At 35.6% G+C, this 12,452-nt stretch overlaps 1 pseudogene; it reads right to left on the bottom strand.

Annotated features, from left to right (window-relative positions):
• Positions 1 to 10,828: 10,828 nt before the first annotated feature.
• LOC148038599 (uncharacterized) lies at positions 10,829 to 11,987 on the bottom strand (annotated as a pseudogene).
• Positions 11,988 to 12,452: the final 465 nt, after the last annotated feature.

The following is a 12,452-nucleotide window of genomic DNA, read 5'->3' as shown; positions in this document are numbered from 1 at the left end:
TATGTTCATGTGCCAGATGAGCTACGAAAGAAGCTTGATCCAAAGGTAGAAAAATGTGTCTTTATTGGATACTCTTTAGAGCAGAAAGGGTATCGCTGTTATAACCCTGTCACATGTAAGTTCAGAGTGAGCAAGGATGTCATCTTTGATGAAATGAGTAGTTAGTATGCATCTAGTGGTGATGCATTGAATGATGATGATGATGATCATGACACTCATGTGCACGCTGAAAAGTAAGAATCATGAACTCTTAGTGGAGTAGAGACATCATCTGGTAGTCCATGGTCTGGGAGACTAAGGAGTAGCTCAACATCTTCAAGTGCATCTAGTAGCACTACAGGTAAAGACAAAGGAAAGAATAAAGTGTCAGATGGCATTGATGCAATTCTTGATGGAGACTCTAGTGGCTCAAAGAGCTTAGATGATGAGCTTGGTATTCCTTCTGTCAGGACGCCAGGTGTACAGAGAGCTCATAATAATGTAAAGGCTCTATTGAGTGATCCGGTGGTACGCAGATCTAGCAGGGTCTGATACCCTGTTAAAAGATTTGGTTTTGAAGGTTATGCATCTCACCATTATCCATGCTTATATGGTGAAAGTAGTTGAGGATGTTGAGCCCACTTGTTTTGAGGATGTTGTTGGTCATACTCATTGGGATGCAGCAATGGATGAGGAGATGGCTACATTAGAGGCCAATAAGACTTGGGATCTAGTATCATTGCCGAAGGGCAAGAAAGCTATTGGATGTAAGTGGGTTTATAAGATTAAGCACAATGCAGATGGTTCTATTAGTAGGTACAAAGCTAGGCTGGTTACAAAAGGCTATGCCCAGACATATGGCATATATTATGAAGAAACCTTCAGTCCAGTTGCTAGGATGGCAACTGTCAGATGTGTGATTTCTTGGGCAACAGCCAAAGGTTGGAGGCTGGAGCAAATGGATGTGAAGAATGCCTTTTTGCATGGTGATTTGCAGGAAGAAGTGTATATGGATCAACTAGCAGGTTATGAAGATTTAGAGCATCCCACGTATGTGTGCAGGTTGAAGAAGGTGCTCTATGGGCTCAAGCAAGCACCTAGAGCATGGTCTAACAAGATCAGAGAGTATCTTGTCAATATTGGCTTTTATGTTTCTGATGCTGATCACTCACTTTATGTGAGAAAGGGAGATGCAGGTTTGGTCATCATAGTCATCTATGTGGATGACTTGATTATTACAGGTGATAGTGATAGGGGATTGCTGAAGTCAAGGAATTTTTTAAGAAGAAGTTTGAGATGAAGGATTTAGGTGAGCTAAGCTACTTCCTTGGCATTGAGGTGATCAGATATGATGATGGTATATGGTTGTACCAAAGACAATATGGCTTGGATATGTTGTCCAAGTATGGTATGACAGCATGCAAACCACTTTCAGTCCCATTGGAGCAGAATGTAAATTTGAGTGCTGACGTTGGGGATGAGATAGAAGACCCTACTATGTTCAGGAGGATAGTGGGGAGTTTGACCTACATGACCATTACAAGGCCAGACTTGAGCTACGCTATTGACCTTGTGAGTCAGTTTATGCAAGTACCTAGAAAGCCACGTTTGGATGTAATCACACGCATATTGAGATATGTGAAGTCCACATTACATTATGGACTTTTCTATGAGGCAGGTACAGATGTACAGGTGTTTGGATACATAGATGCAGATTGGGTCGGTAGTATGTCTGATAGAAGATCTACCAGCGGATACATATTCTCTCTTGGTAGTGCAGCCGTTACTTGGAGCAGCAAAAAGCAACCTACAGTTGTTTTGTCGAGTACAGAGGCTGAGTATAGAGGTGCTGCTATAGCAACATGTGAGGTAGTATGGCTACAAAAGTTATTGGCTAATTTAGATGTGTAGGTGGAAGGTCTAGTTTTCATTTATTGTGACAACATGAGCAGTATACAGTTGGCTAGGAATCCCTGTGTTCCTTGCCAAGACAAAACATATTGAGGTACACTACCACTTTGTGAGAGAGAAGGTACTAGCAGGTGAGATTGACTTGATGTATGTTAGCACACGGGATCAGATAGCTGACATCTTCACGAAGGCATTGGGTACAAAGAAGCTTCAAAAGTTTCGAAGCTTACTTGGAGTTGCAGAGATGCAGTTGAGCTTGAGGGGGAGTGTTGAGATGACAAGCTCAACACATGAGGACATTGATGATGGACCACCTGATTAGATGGGTCCACACATCTACACTTAGCACGTCGGTGTTCATTATGACTCTCACATGGCCACTGACTCATTACTTATTACATTCAGGTTGTTACACCTATTTACAGCTGGCATAGTTATAGCGCCAGTCGACTAGTGTAGTCAGTTATGCATTGTTTGACTTAGTAGGCATGTTTGACTTAGTCGGTTATGCATTGTTTGACTTAGTAGGCCGCTTTCCTTTATGTTGTATCTTATCTATACTTTGTGTACATTGTAAAGTGTGTGGAAGAAGAAGAAAAAACCAGCAAGAAAACGTTTTGGCCTCTATCTCTCTTCTTGTCTCTTGAGTGAGCTCTGTGTGTGTTCGGCACAACATCTTGAGCAAGTCCCCCCACCGCGCGATTCTTAACAAGGAAGTGCACTCTTCTTCTTTCTAGGTACATTAGGCATAGAGGTGCGGTGAACCAATAACTACAGAGGCCTTCTTCAGTCACCCATCTATCTTCAACTTTGGCAACCTTCAAAACCTACTTCACAAAGCACCTTCATCAATATGACCTACCTCTTCAAAGGTCCCAAGAACCATTCCACATTGACCCTCGATGTTTTTATCCCATACCACCAAGTGCCATGGGACATGCACTTAGTTAGGAGGGGGATAATGTTAACCCTCAAAAGACCAAGATGGAAAAAAATCTAGAAAATCAAAAGTGGAAGGCAATCCCAAGGCAAGAGGAAGACGAACGACAAAGGCGCAATCAAGAAAATCTAAAGACATGAAGCACAGGGAAAATGCTAAATGCAAGAGGAAGTGCACAAGAATAAGTGTACCTTAATACTTTAGCAAGGAGAGTGCCAGGCACATTGTTATTCATTTTGTAAAAGAGCAATGGGCTCTCTCTCGTGCAAGTTGTAAAGAATAAAAGACATAGGCTAAGGCCATGCTAATAGAAAGGAGAAGGAAAAAGAGTGGATGAATGGACACCAAAAAGGGGGATGGCTTCCCAAGGAGGAGATAGGGCATGTGTAAAAGTCAAAAAGTGAACGCAGAAGCTTATTCTTGGTGTGTGACCAAACTTGCTCTCTTCTCACTTCTTGCTCTTGCTTCATTCTTATGTATGAGAGAGGGAGAGAGTGTGTGTGTGAGAGTGAGGGACCTTGGAGAAGCTCTTATTCTCCTCTCTTCATCATCATCTTCTTCTCTTCTCCTTTCTCGTACACATGGCTATGGAGGTCCAAGCTTAGAGCTTGGAGATGGAGTTTTCTTGAAAGCGCATCTTGGATCATGGGGCTACTTGATAGACTTGGGGGAGGAGGTAGCTCAATCAAATTCAAAGTTAAGCTAACTACATTTTTGTATGGAAGAGTGCACACAACTATATGAGAGGTAGCCATAGCTCTTGGCTTGAAACACTTGAAGCAATAAGCGGTCTGTGGGTCTTGGCAGTGTGTTCATGAGAGTGACGACACTAACGATGAAGTGGATATGTGCAATCCTATAGTGGTGTGTGTGTTAAGAGGACCATGTCCTTGTCTAGGGTTCCTAATACTAAACTTCAAGGTGATATAGAATGCAAAGAAGAGGGAGAAAATGAGCTCTCGTCAAGTTGTCCCTATATGCATTAGCAAGCAAATTCACGTGGAGTTACTCTTACAATCTCTATTACAAGCAAGCCCAAACACACTCCTCCACTTATTCCTTTATGTAAATTGGTAGTAGTGATACCATAAGACAAATTTGATAGTGAAGTTAATGTCCTTGATACTAACTTTGATAGGAAAATGTGGATTCTTTCATGTGTGTCTTTTCTTGTGAGCCTTAAGAAGCCTAGCAAAAGTGAGCTAGATGTCACTTATAATGACTTGTAGGAGGGAGTACCAATTTGGGATAGAGTTAGAGTAGAATTTTACAATGAACTTAGTGGCAATATTATTGTATGAATGGAAAGAAAATTAGTTTGGGATGGTAACATAAGTTGAAGGCTTGGATAGCAAATATAAAAAGCCACTACTTAAGTAGTGTAACTTGACACATAAGCATGAAATGCCGATTCCTAGAGATCGAGTAAGGATAAGGAGAGTTGATGCCAGTGTTAGTGGGAAAATTATTTATGGTATCACGCACTTTGTTTTTCATTATATTTACATATTTATCATCGTCTACATATCCTCACATGTGCTTGGGATAGTGGTAAAGAGATTGTAGTTTGGCCGTGTGACCAATGTGGAGTCCACACTTAGATAGAGAAATCTATATGTTTACATGATATGCAAATATTGATCAAGTAGAAGTTGCTCCAAGAGATCAAAAATGTTTGTTAAGCAATGTTACAATGTACTTGCTTACCTTCTTGTACAACTATATTCAAGGTATGTCTTGCTATTATCTCACTCTCTTGAATCATATAAAGTGTTTTCATAAGTCATTTTTTGCATGATTATTTTAATACAGTTTAGAATCAATTCCATAATACGATTATAAAGAAGTTGGAAGGAATTATGTCATTAGCATTATGATGTTGAGTACATAGAGAATTTGGAAAAGGTTGTGAGAGAGGTGGAGACCCCCTTCAAAGTTCAAGATCATAGGTCGACTATTATTACAAGCCTAGTAATTGGAGATGGCTCATTTTTTTAATTTTACAAATTAGATTGGAATGCTTGCAAGTAAGCAACTAGGGCAAACTAAAGTTAACCATCACAAGCTTATATATCATTTCAACAAGTTGAAATACTACAACGTCTATATGATTTAACACACTTTTTGTTCACCATGAGTGTTGTGTTTGTTTTAAAAAAACAAAAATTTTGCAAGTTTGGCCTCTTTTATGACAATTCCAAAAATGATGGACATGTCCACATTAAACCTATGTTTCTCGAAATACATGAAGGAGGAAAATTATTAGTTCTAAATGATTGAGAGAGGAAAGTGGTTGATTGAGGATCTTGATAAAATTAAAGGCTTGCTAGATACCATGGGTATATATTGTATGGAGATGTGGCATAATCACTTCACCAACGCCTTTAAGCAACTTAAATAGTAGCAATTATTCACACAACTTGTATGTAGGTTCTTCTACAAAATTTACTTGAGTTTAAGATAGTCGAGTTGACTTGTAATAATTTCCATTCTTTATCTTACAATGTTGTAATTTTTTCATTACAAGTGATTATGTGCATTGTTGTGTAAGAGCGGGCAGATAAAAGAAAGTCCTACTTGCTTAATGAAGTGGTTGATGCAAGAGAGTCTATTGTGTATATTTTAGAGTATTTAAAGGAAAAAGATTTTACTATTATGATATCTAATTTATAGCTATGAAAAAAATATGTTAATTTTTTATTTTATGATGTTATGATATTTGGTTTATTGATATGAAAATAAGATGTTGTGTACTTGTTTTATGGATTTTCATTATTTATTTTCTATTTATCACATAATAGTGACTTGTTTCTTATGTGCATGCATATGACATTGGTCACATTGTGATAGAAAAATAGGTAGTAGGGAATTGATTTTTATTGTGTTTCTATTGAGCAAATCATAAGTAGCCTAAGTAATGCAAATGTAGTGAATTTAATATTTACCAATGGTGTGTCTTTGCTATGATGGATTATCATTTTGGGTATTATAGTTGCATATGTTTATTTATGCAACTATAATGCAATAGTATTTTTTAATAGTTGTAACCTTTGTATTATGACTTTAGGATAATACAATCGTTTTTGTAAAGTTAGAAGCCTATTTTAGGCCTTATCAATAATTAGATGGGTCTTAGCAACAACAACGCATTCAAGCCAAGAAAAAAACAAGCCCAAGAAACTTGCATATTGTTATTTTGAGCATAAAAGTAACAAGATCATGAAGTCATGGGGGAAGATGGGTCCTATTAAATGTTTTCTCTATATTCTCTCTTAATCTATTAACTTATGTAATTTCCTTTATGTTTTATGAGGAGATATGTCTTTAAGTTCTTAGATGTTAGGTTTGGCATGTCATTTGACTATGTAGAACTTGGTTCGTAGAAGCATACACACTCTCCTTAGTCGATAGAGAACCCCATTGGAGAACACCATTCTACAAAGGAGGCCTTGTATGTGTGTAAAGGCCCTAATCTCCTTAGTAGTGTACCTTGTTAGTTTTAAAAGGATAAAGGGTAATAGCTTTGGAAATGATAGAAACTAATAGTCATGCTTTCTCTTATTTTACTTATATAGAAATGGTAAAGGGTAAAGGAAGGTACTAACTTTGGAATGTGTAGAATCTAATGGTAATGCTTTCTCTTCTTTTATCCATACAGAGCATCTAAATACATGAAAGGACTACCATTCACAATAGTCATTACAATTTTACTACCTCCTTTAGTTGAACAAGAGGAGTTATTGGCACATGTGAAGTACTATCATCAAGATTAGACTAGGTGAACAAACCATGCTACCAAGTAATATGCTTAGTGGAATCATTGTCAATGTACCACATATCTAAATCCATAGTAGACATAAAAGAATCATATGGAAAATGGTTATAATTTGTTTGAACACCAAATGCCCATTTTGGATATGCACAATATTTACAATGTTTGAGCTAGAAGGGGAGGTATTTGCAATTGCCATATTAGCCTTTTTCACAATAGATAAGCAAATAACTAAGAGGAAAAGAGACATTTCCAAGGGTAAGGGAATTATGGAGGTGGGGTTTAGCGATGAAGATGATGGACTTATTTGGTTGTTCAAATATCAACAACGTTTAGGGTCTACAAAGGATGATAATGCTACTCGAAATAAAGGAAATTAGGATACAAGATCATGAGGTCTTTAGTTGCACTTTTGAGTGCATCTAACATCTTAAGTGTATAAATATTCTTACTTCCTATTAGACCTCGTTGGTATTGGCAATGATAAGAGTGTGGTGGGAGGAGACTTAAAGCTCATGCAGGTGTCTTTGTTTACATCTAGCAACAAGAAGTTCATTCATCTTTCAATATGGACCAATTATCTTAAAATGACATATTTTTTGTCATTTAATAATTCTTTCTAATATGTGATTGTAGGGCTTTGCATAGGTAATCCTTTGTAAAAGGCCATACGATTGTGGGGTTGCCTTTGAAGGGCAACCCAAATGATTGTTGCTACATGTTTGCATTTCATGTCTCTCAATAATTTCATATTCTTATCAATAATGTGCTCATGGACTAGCATTATGTCTTTTAGTATTCTATGGGAAAACCTACCTACTTCATTGATTTGGAAAAGGTAGGGCCATGAGACTACAATTTTTGCATGGAAACCTTTCTTGATGTGCAAATGTTTTTCTTACTAGGGTTGGCTACTATGATACTGCATTCTAGACAACATGGGGGATGTAATAAAGTAGGCAAAGAAAATACATTTGCAACTTCACCATACACTCTAGGTTGGTTTGTAATTTGGCCTTCAAAATGCTCAAGTGAATCAATAGGTGAGTTATAGGCCATTGTATCTATCTTATTATGTTCTTTTATTAAAATACACATAATAATTAGTTCTTGTATCTTTTCTAAGTTTGTGAACTTCTTCTCTTGGTGGGGAGAAATTTGCTCACAATTACTTCTTTGCAACAATTGAAAGATGTTAGCCATAGCCAAGTATACTTGTCCCCTTTCCTATAACAACATTCATCATATGCTGCATAACAAACTGATGCTCATTTTTGTCTTCATTTTGTCATGAAGACAATGCATAGTTTCTTTGCTATAATGTATCATTGCGAATATCATCCTTCTTAGCATAACAATGGGCTGCAATATGGCCTATTTTACCACAATAATGACAAACAATACAAGAATTGCCAAAACCTCTATTCTAGTATCTACCTCTTCCTCTAGATCTTCCCTTGCCTCTAAAGTTTCCATGGTCTCTTGAAACTTGCATTTCGTCGAATTACTAATTTATCATGTTTTGCTAGTTATCACCAACATGTCTATATTGCGGCCTCTTGAAGAGGATCTTCCATGTCTCCTTTGTAAACTTGAGTAAAATGCTTAGACTTGTTCGCCACATCTTTCAAATGATTCACCCTATAGATTGCTCTCTTTGGTGATCATGAGAGAGACCAACATTGTCACATGGAATACGCGCAAGAGTTCATAAAAGTCACTCATCATAGGGACACTTTGCGAGATGGAAGGCCTCCTTCACGAAAACAAATCCTCAACAGGAAACTCGAAAATCCAATTTTGGTTTTGATCACTTACACTATACATTGCACTTGGGTTTTGCACTTGGGTTTGGGATGTGCCAGCTCATACATTTGACTTCAAAACATATAACGTTAGATAGATATACAAGTCATTCTACTTCAAGTAGGAATTAACATTTTAATGACTCAATGTGACTGATAATTTCTTCAAGAGTCATCAAAGCTCTTTCCTTCACTTTAGATTATGATAGTGTAAAATATAGGGATAATTCTTTGGTGTAGAAACACTTGCTTACATGTAAGCCTTGAGGCAAGATTCAAATAATCTTCCAGAGGTATAGCCTTGGCCCCACCAAACGAATCGATAAGAAATATATCTACGGTACAATCATTCTATAGAACGGAAAATTATGGTCCTTAGGCTAGTCTTTCAGGTGCTTTGAAAATAGAGCTTCTGCTGCAAAACTTGAATCCTCTATATCAGAGACAGCATGCATTTGTCCAGATAATGTGATCTTTGCACATGAAGGGTTTTCAATATCAGCGTTTCCACAGGTGCCAAGTAGTGTTCACGAAAAACGTTTTTAGGAACTAATTGAAAAATCCCCTAACCTTTAGATTGTCTGGGATTTTTTGAAGCTAGTCGGTTTTAAAATACTAATACTCATATCGTTCCTTTTTCACAAGGAAACATCCGATCGTAACCCTTTTTTTCAAGAAACTCATAAATTTAACCTTTAAAAATATCATACAAGGACATCACATAATTAATTCAAAGATATATTTTTTATATGGTATGTAGTATTTTGGCCCCCGAATGGATTGGGGACTCTATTGTCTATAAATAAGATTATAAAAACATTAAAAAATATAAAGTTTTATATATATGATTACATGCAATAGATAACATGATGCTTATATTACATAATGCAAGATTTAAAAAAAGAAAAAAACATATTTAAGTGTCAATATTGACACATATACAAAACTGTGTGTGTGTGTGTGTGTCCATAGATTTGTTACTTATAGATATATATACACAAAGAAAATAAGATGTAATAGGCTTATCGTTACCATATATAAAATAGCATATAACAAAATCATATAAGTGTACAAGTACATAGCAAAACCATAGATAAGAAGAAAAGCAATATGAACATAGAATTATACATTGATATATAAAAGGCCTTATACAAAAGGAAAAAATATATATAACAGTAAATATATCTCTATATGTGCAAGCATAGAGAGAGAGGATAACTGACACAATATAGATATTATCTAGAGTCTACCCATTCTCTTCTTCGCTTTAGCATATAGCAAAGATCAAGATAATATCATCATTGGCCATATTAAATAATGTTTTTTAAAGTGTTAAATCATCTAAAATTTTTAACTTCTCTTGGAAAGAAAAGACATACCTAGATACAAGTTGAGCATGCAAAAACTTTTTGAAAATAAAAAAGTAGCGCCTATGCTTGTCGATAGCTTAATGCTTATCCCATATCATTCAACCTACATTCATACTTCAAAAAATATTAACAAAACTTATTTAGATTACAAATACATATATCAAGGAAACATGTTAAAAGTATAATTTACCTTATAGTATCTCCAAAAATATGTCTATTTGTCTTTGCACCTCATCTCCACATCTCTATTACATCTAAGAAATCAAAATCTCGTAGCAAAGGACCTTCTATAGATACTCTCATCAAAGACTCAATGGTCCTTACATTCAAGTGATTTCGTAACTTTGATTTGATCAAATTTTGTTTGATAAAACCTCTCTCACAAGAGGCTATACTACAACATTGTAATAATGCAATGTTAGCCAATCTCAATAACATAGGATATTTCTCTCTCATTGTGGGATTTCTAGCTATGGCAACCCATGTATCTTTTAAACTTCATTCATGCCATTCAAACAGGGCTTGAAGCTTAAAGTATTGATATTCTCTTTTTGTTTCATATTTCCAAATTAATGGGTCATATGTCTCACCAATGGAACTAATCTTTTCTTCTCCATAAAATTCAACTAATTTCTCTATTTCTAGATTTCCAAAGTCCCTAAAAACTTCCTTCTTTGATGGAAAAGAGCATGGTGCAAGTGCTTTAAAACATCCTATGATCTCATTATCACAAAAGCATTGTTTTAAGTTTTTAATAATAGATTTTATGAATAACTTTTGAAATGTGATGCATGCATCCAAATCAGATCCATCAAATTTTCTTGAAATTTTAATACTCCTATAATAATTACCTCGAATGGAAGCTCTGAGAGCATGCAATTGATCGTGTGGTGGTCCATAACTGGGTATGATGTGAAAGTCACATCTATCATGTGTTGACGCATTTACATCAACAATGGGATCATCAATGAAAAAATTTTCTAATGCTCTTATTTTAGTATTTATAAAGCTAGCTATGGCCGTAACATCCACAAAATCACTTTGAAAAACTCTACTCAACATGCCTAATCTATCAAAAACATCGGATAGAAAATGTAAATTATACATGAACTCTAAGTTTGCTAATTTATCAAAAAGAGTCATATTTTTAAATTGAGTATATGCTAATATTGCCTCATAAGAATCACACTTTTTTACAACAATTTGTCTACTAAGCCATCTTACCTTGTGAATACGACTTAAATGTAAAACCACACAATTGAACTCTTCTTGTAAATTCTCTAATGCTTTAGTTCTATAAGCACTTTTTGAGAAAATAGAAGCAATTGAATTCATGCATGAATCAATGCTTTGTGCAATTTCAAATTTTTTTAATGTATCAACTAAACATAAGCTTGTCCTATGGGCAATGCAATGAATATTTGTCATGAATGGATTATCTCTTTTCAACCTAGTAGATAATCCAGTATGACAACCTATCATTGCAGAGGCACCATCAAAGCCAAAACAAACCATCTTTGAAATATCTAGCCCACACTTCAACATGAAATCAATGCATGTATCATACAAACAAGATGTAGTGCCATTATCTAGCTCTATTAACCCCCTGGAAACATGGTGACAGGTTCATAATTATCCAAAAAAGAAACATATACAACCATATTTTGCCTATTTCCTATATTCGTAGACTCATCTAACATTAAACTTTAAAAATGAGACAATTTGATCTTAGCAATTTGAGCCTTAAATATAGATTCACTAATATATTGTATAAACATGGCACATGCCTTATCATTTCTATACATCTTAGCAGGAACGCATTCACAATCAAGGATCTCAAGTGATTCTAAACTATATTCATAAGAAAAAAAAGATAAGTTATGCTTTGCTCCTTGGTATGCAGCAACAAATAGAACTTTACATGCATGATCAGTTTTATCTTTTCCTTTCTCTAATGTATCAGTTATTAATATTTTTTTGGCATCACAATGATATGTGGCTAGCTTATGAGGATTAGTTTTCGCATGATCAATTAATGCACTAATTTGGATATTTATTGAGTCACATTTACCAAATTTGCTCTTGCATTTTGGATCTTGTTTACAAAATGTGCGAACTATTCTAGCTAATTCACGATCAAAGTATGCCCAATCAAAAGTTCTAGTCCATACTTCATTCCAATCGGCCTTGGCCTTTTGACGTCTTAACATTTCCTCATCTCCTACAAGCAGATCTTTTTCTTTAAATTCATCATTTATTAAATCAACCACTTCATTATTACAAATAATAGATATATGGTTCTTGGTTACCTTTCTACACTTAGATCCTAATACCTCATATTCCTTTGATTGCACTTTAATAAAACCACATGTACCAAGAAAAGAAGATTGCACGAAGTTTGACATAGTGAATTTTGTTTTCCAATAACACATGCAAAGATAGTAGGAAACAACTGTGTACTATCATCTCCACGCCAACAACACTACACCTTCATACATGTAGTCATGGTGGTCACCTTCATAGTTGTCCATTGTGGCTATAGTCGCCGTCGTTTATCTAAGTTTCCCTTTGTTGGCTCCTTAACACTATAAGGACATCACCTCCACCAGCATCTTGTAAGGGAACTGATGCGATGACTATCTCCTCGACAAGCTTTCTCTCACCCCTTCACATTG

This window comes from Lygodium microphyllum, chromosome 3 (assembly GCF_053477565.2).
Source record: "Lygodium microphyllum isolate KBCC chromosome 3, Lygodium_microphyllum_v1.1.10, whole genome shotgun sequence".
NCBI lineage: Eukaryota > Viridiplantae > Streptophyta > Polypodiopsida > Schizaeales > Lygodiaceae > Lygodium > Lygodium microphyllum.
Note: the sequence above shows the minus strand (reverse complement) of the source record. Positions and strands in the feature narration are given on the sequence as shown.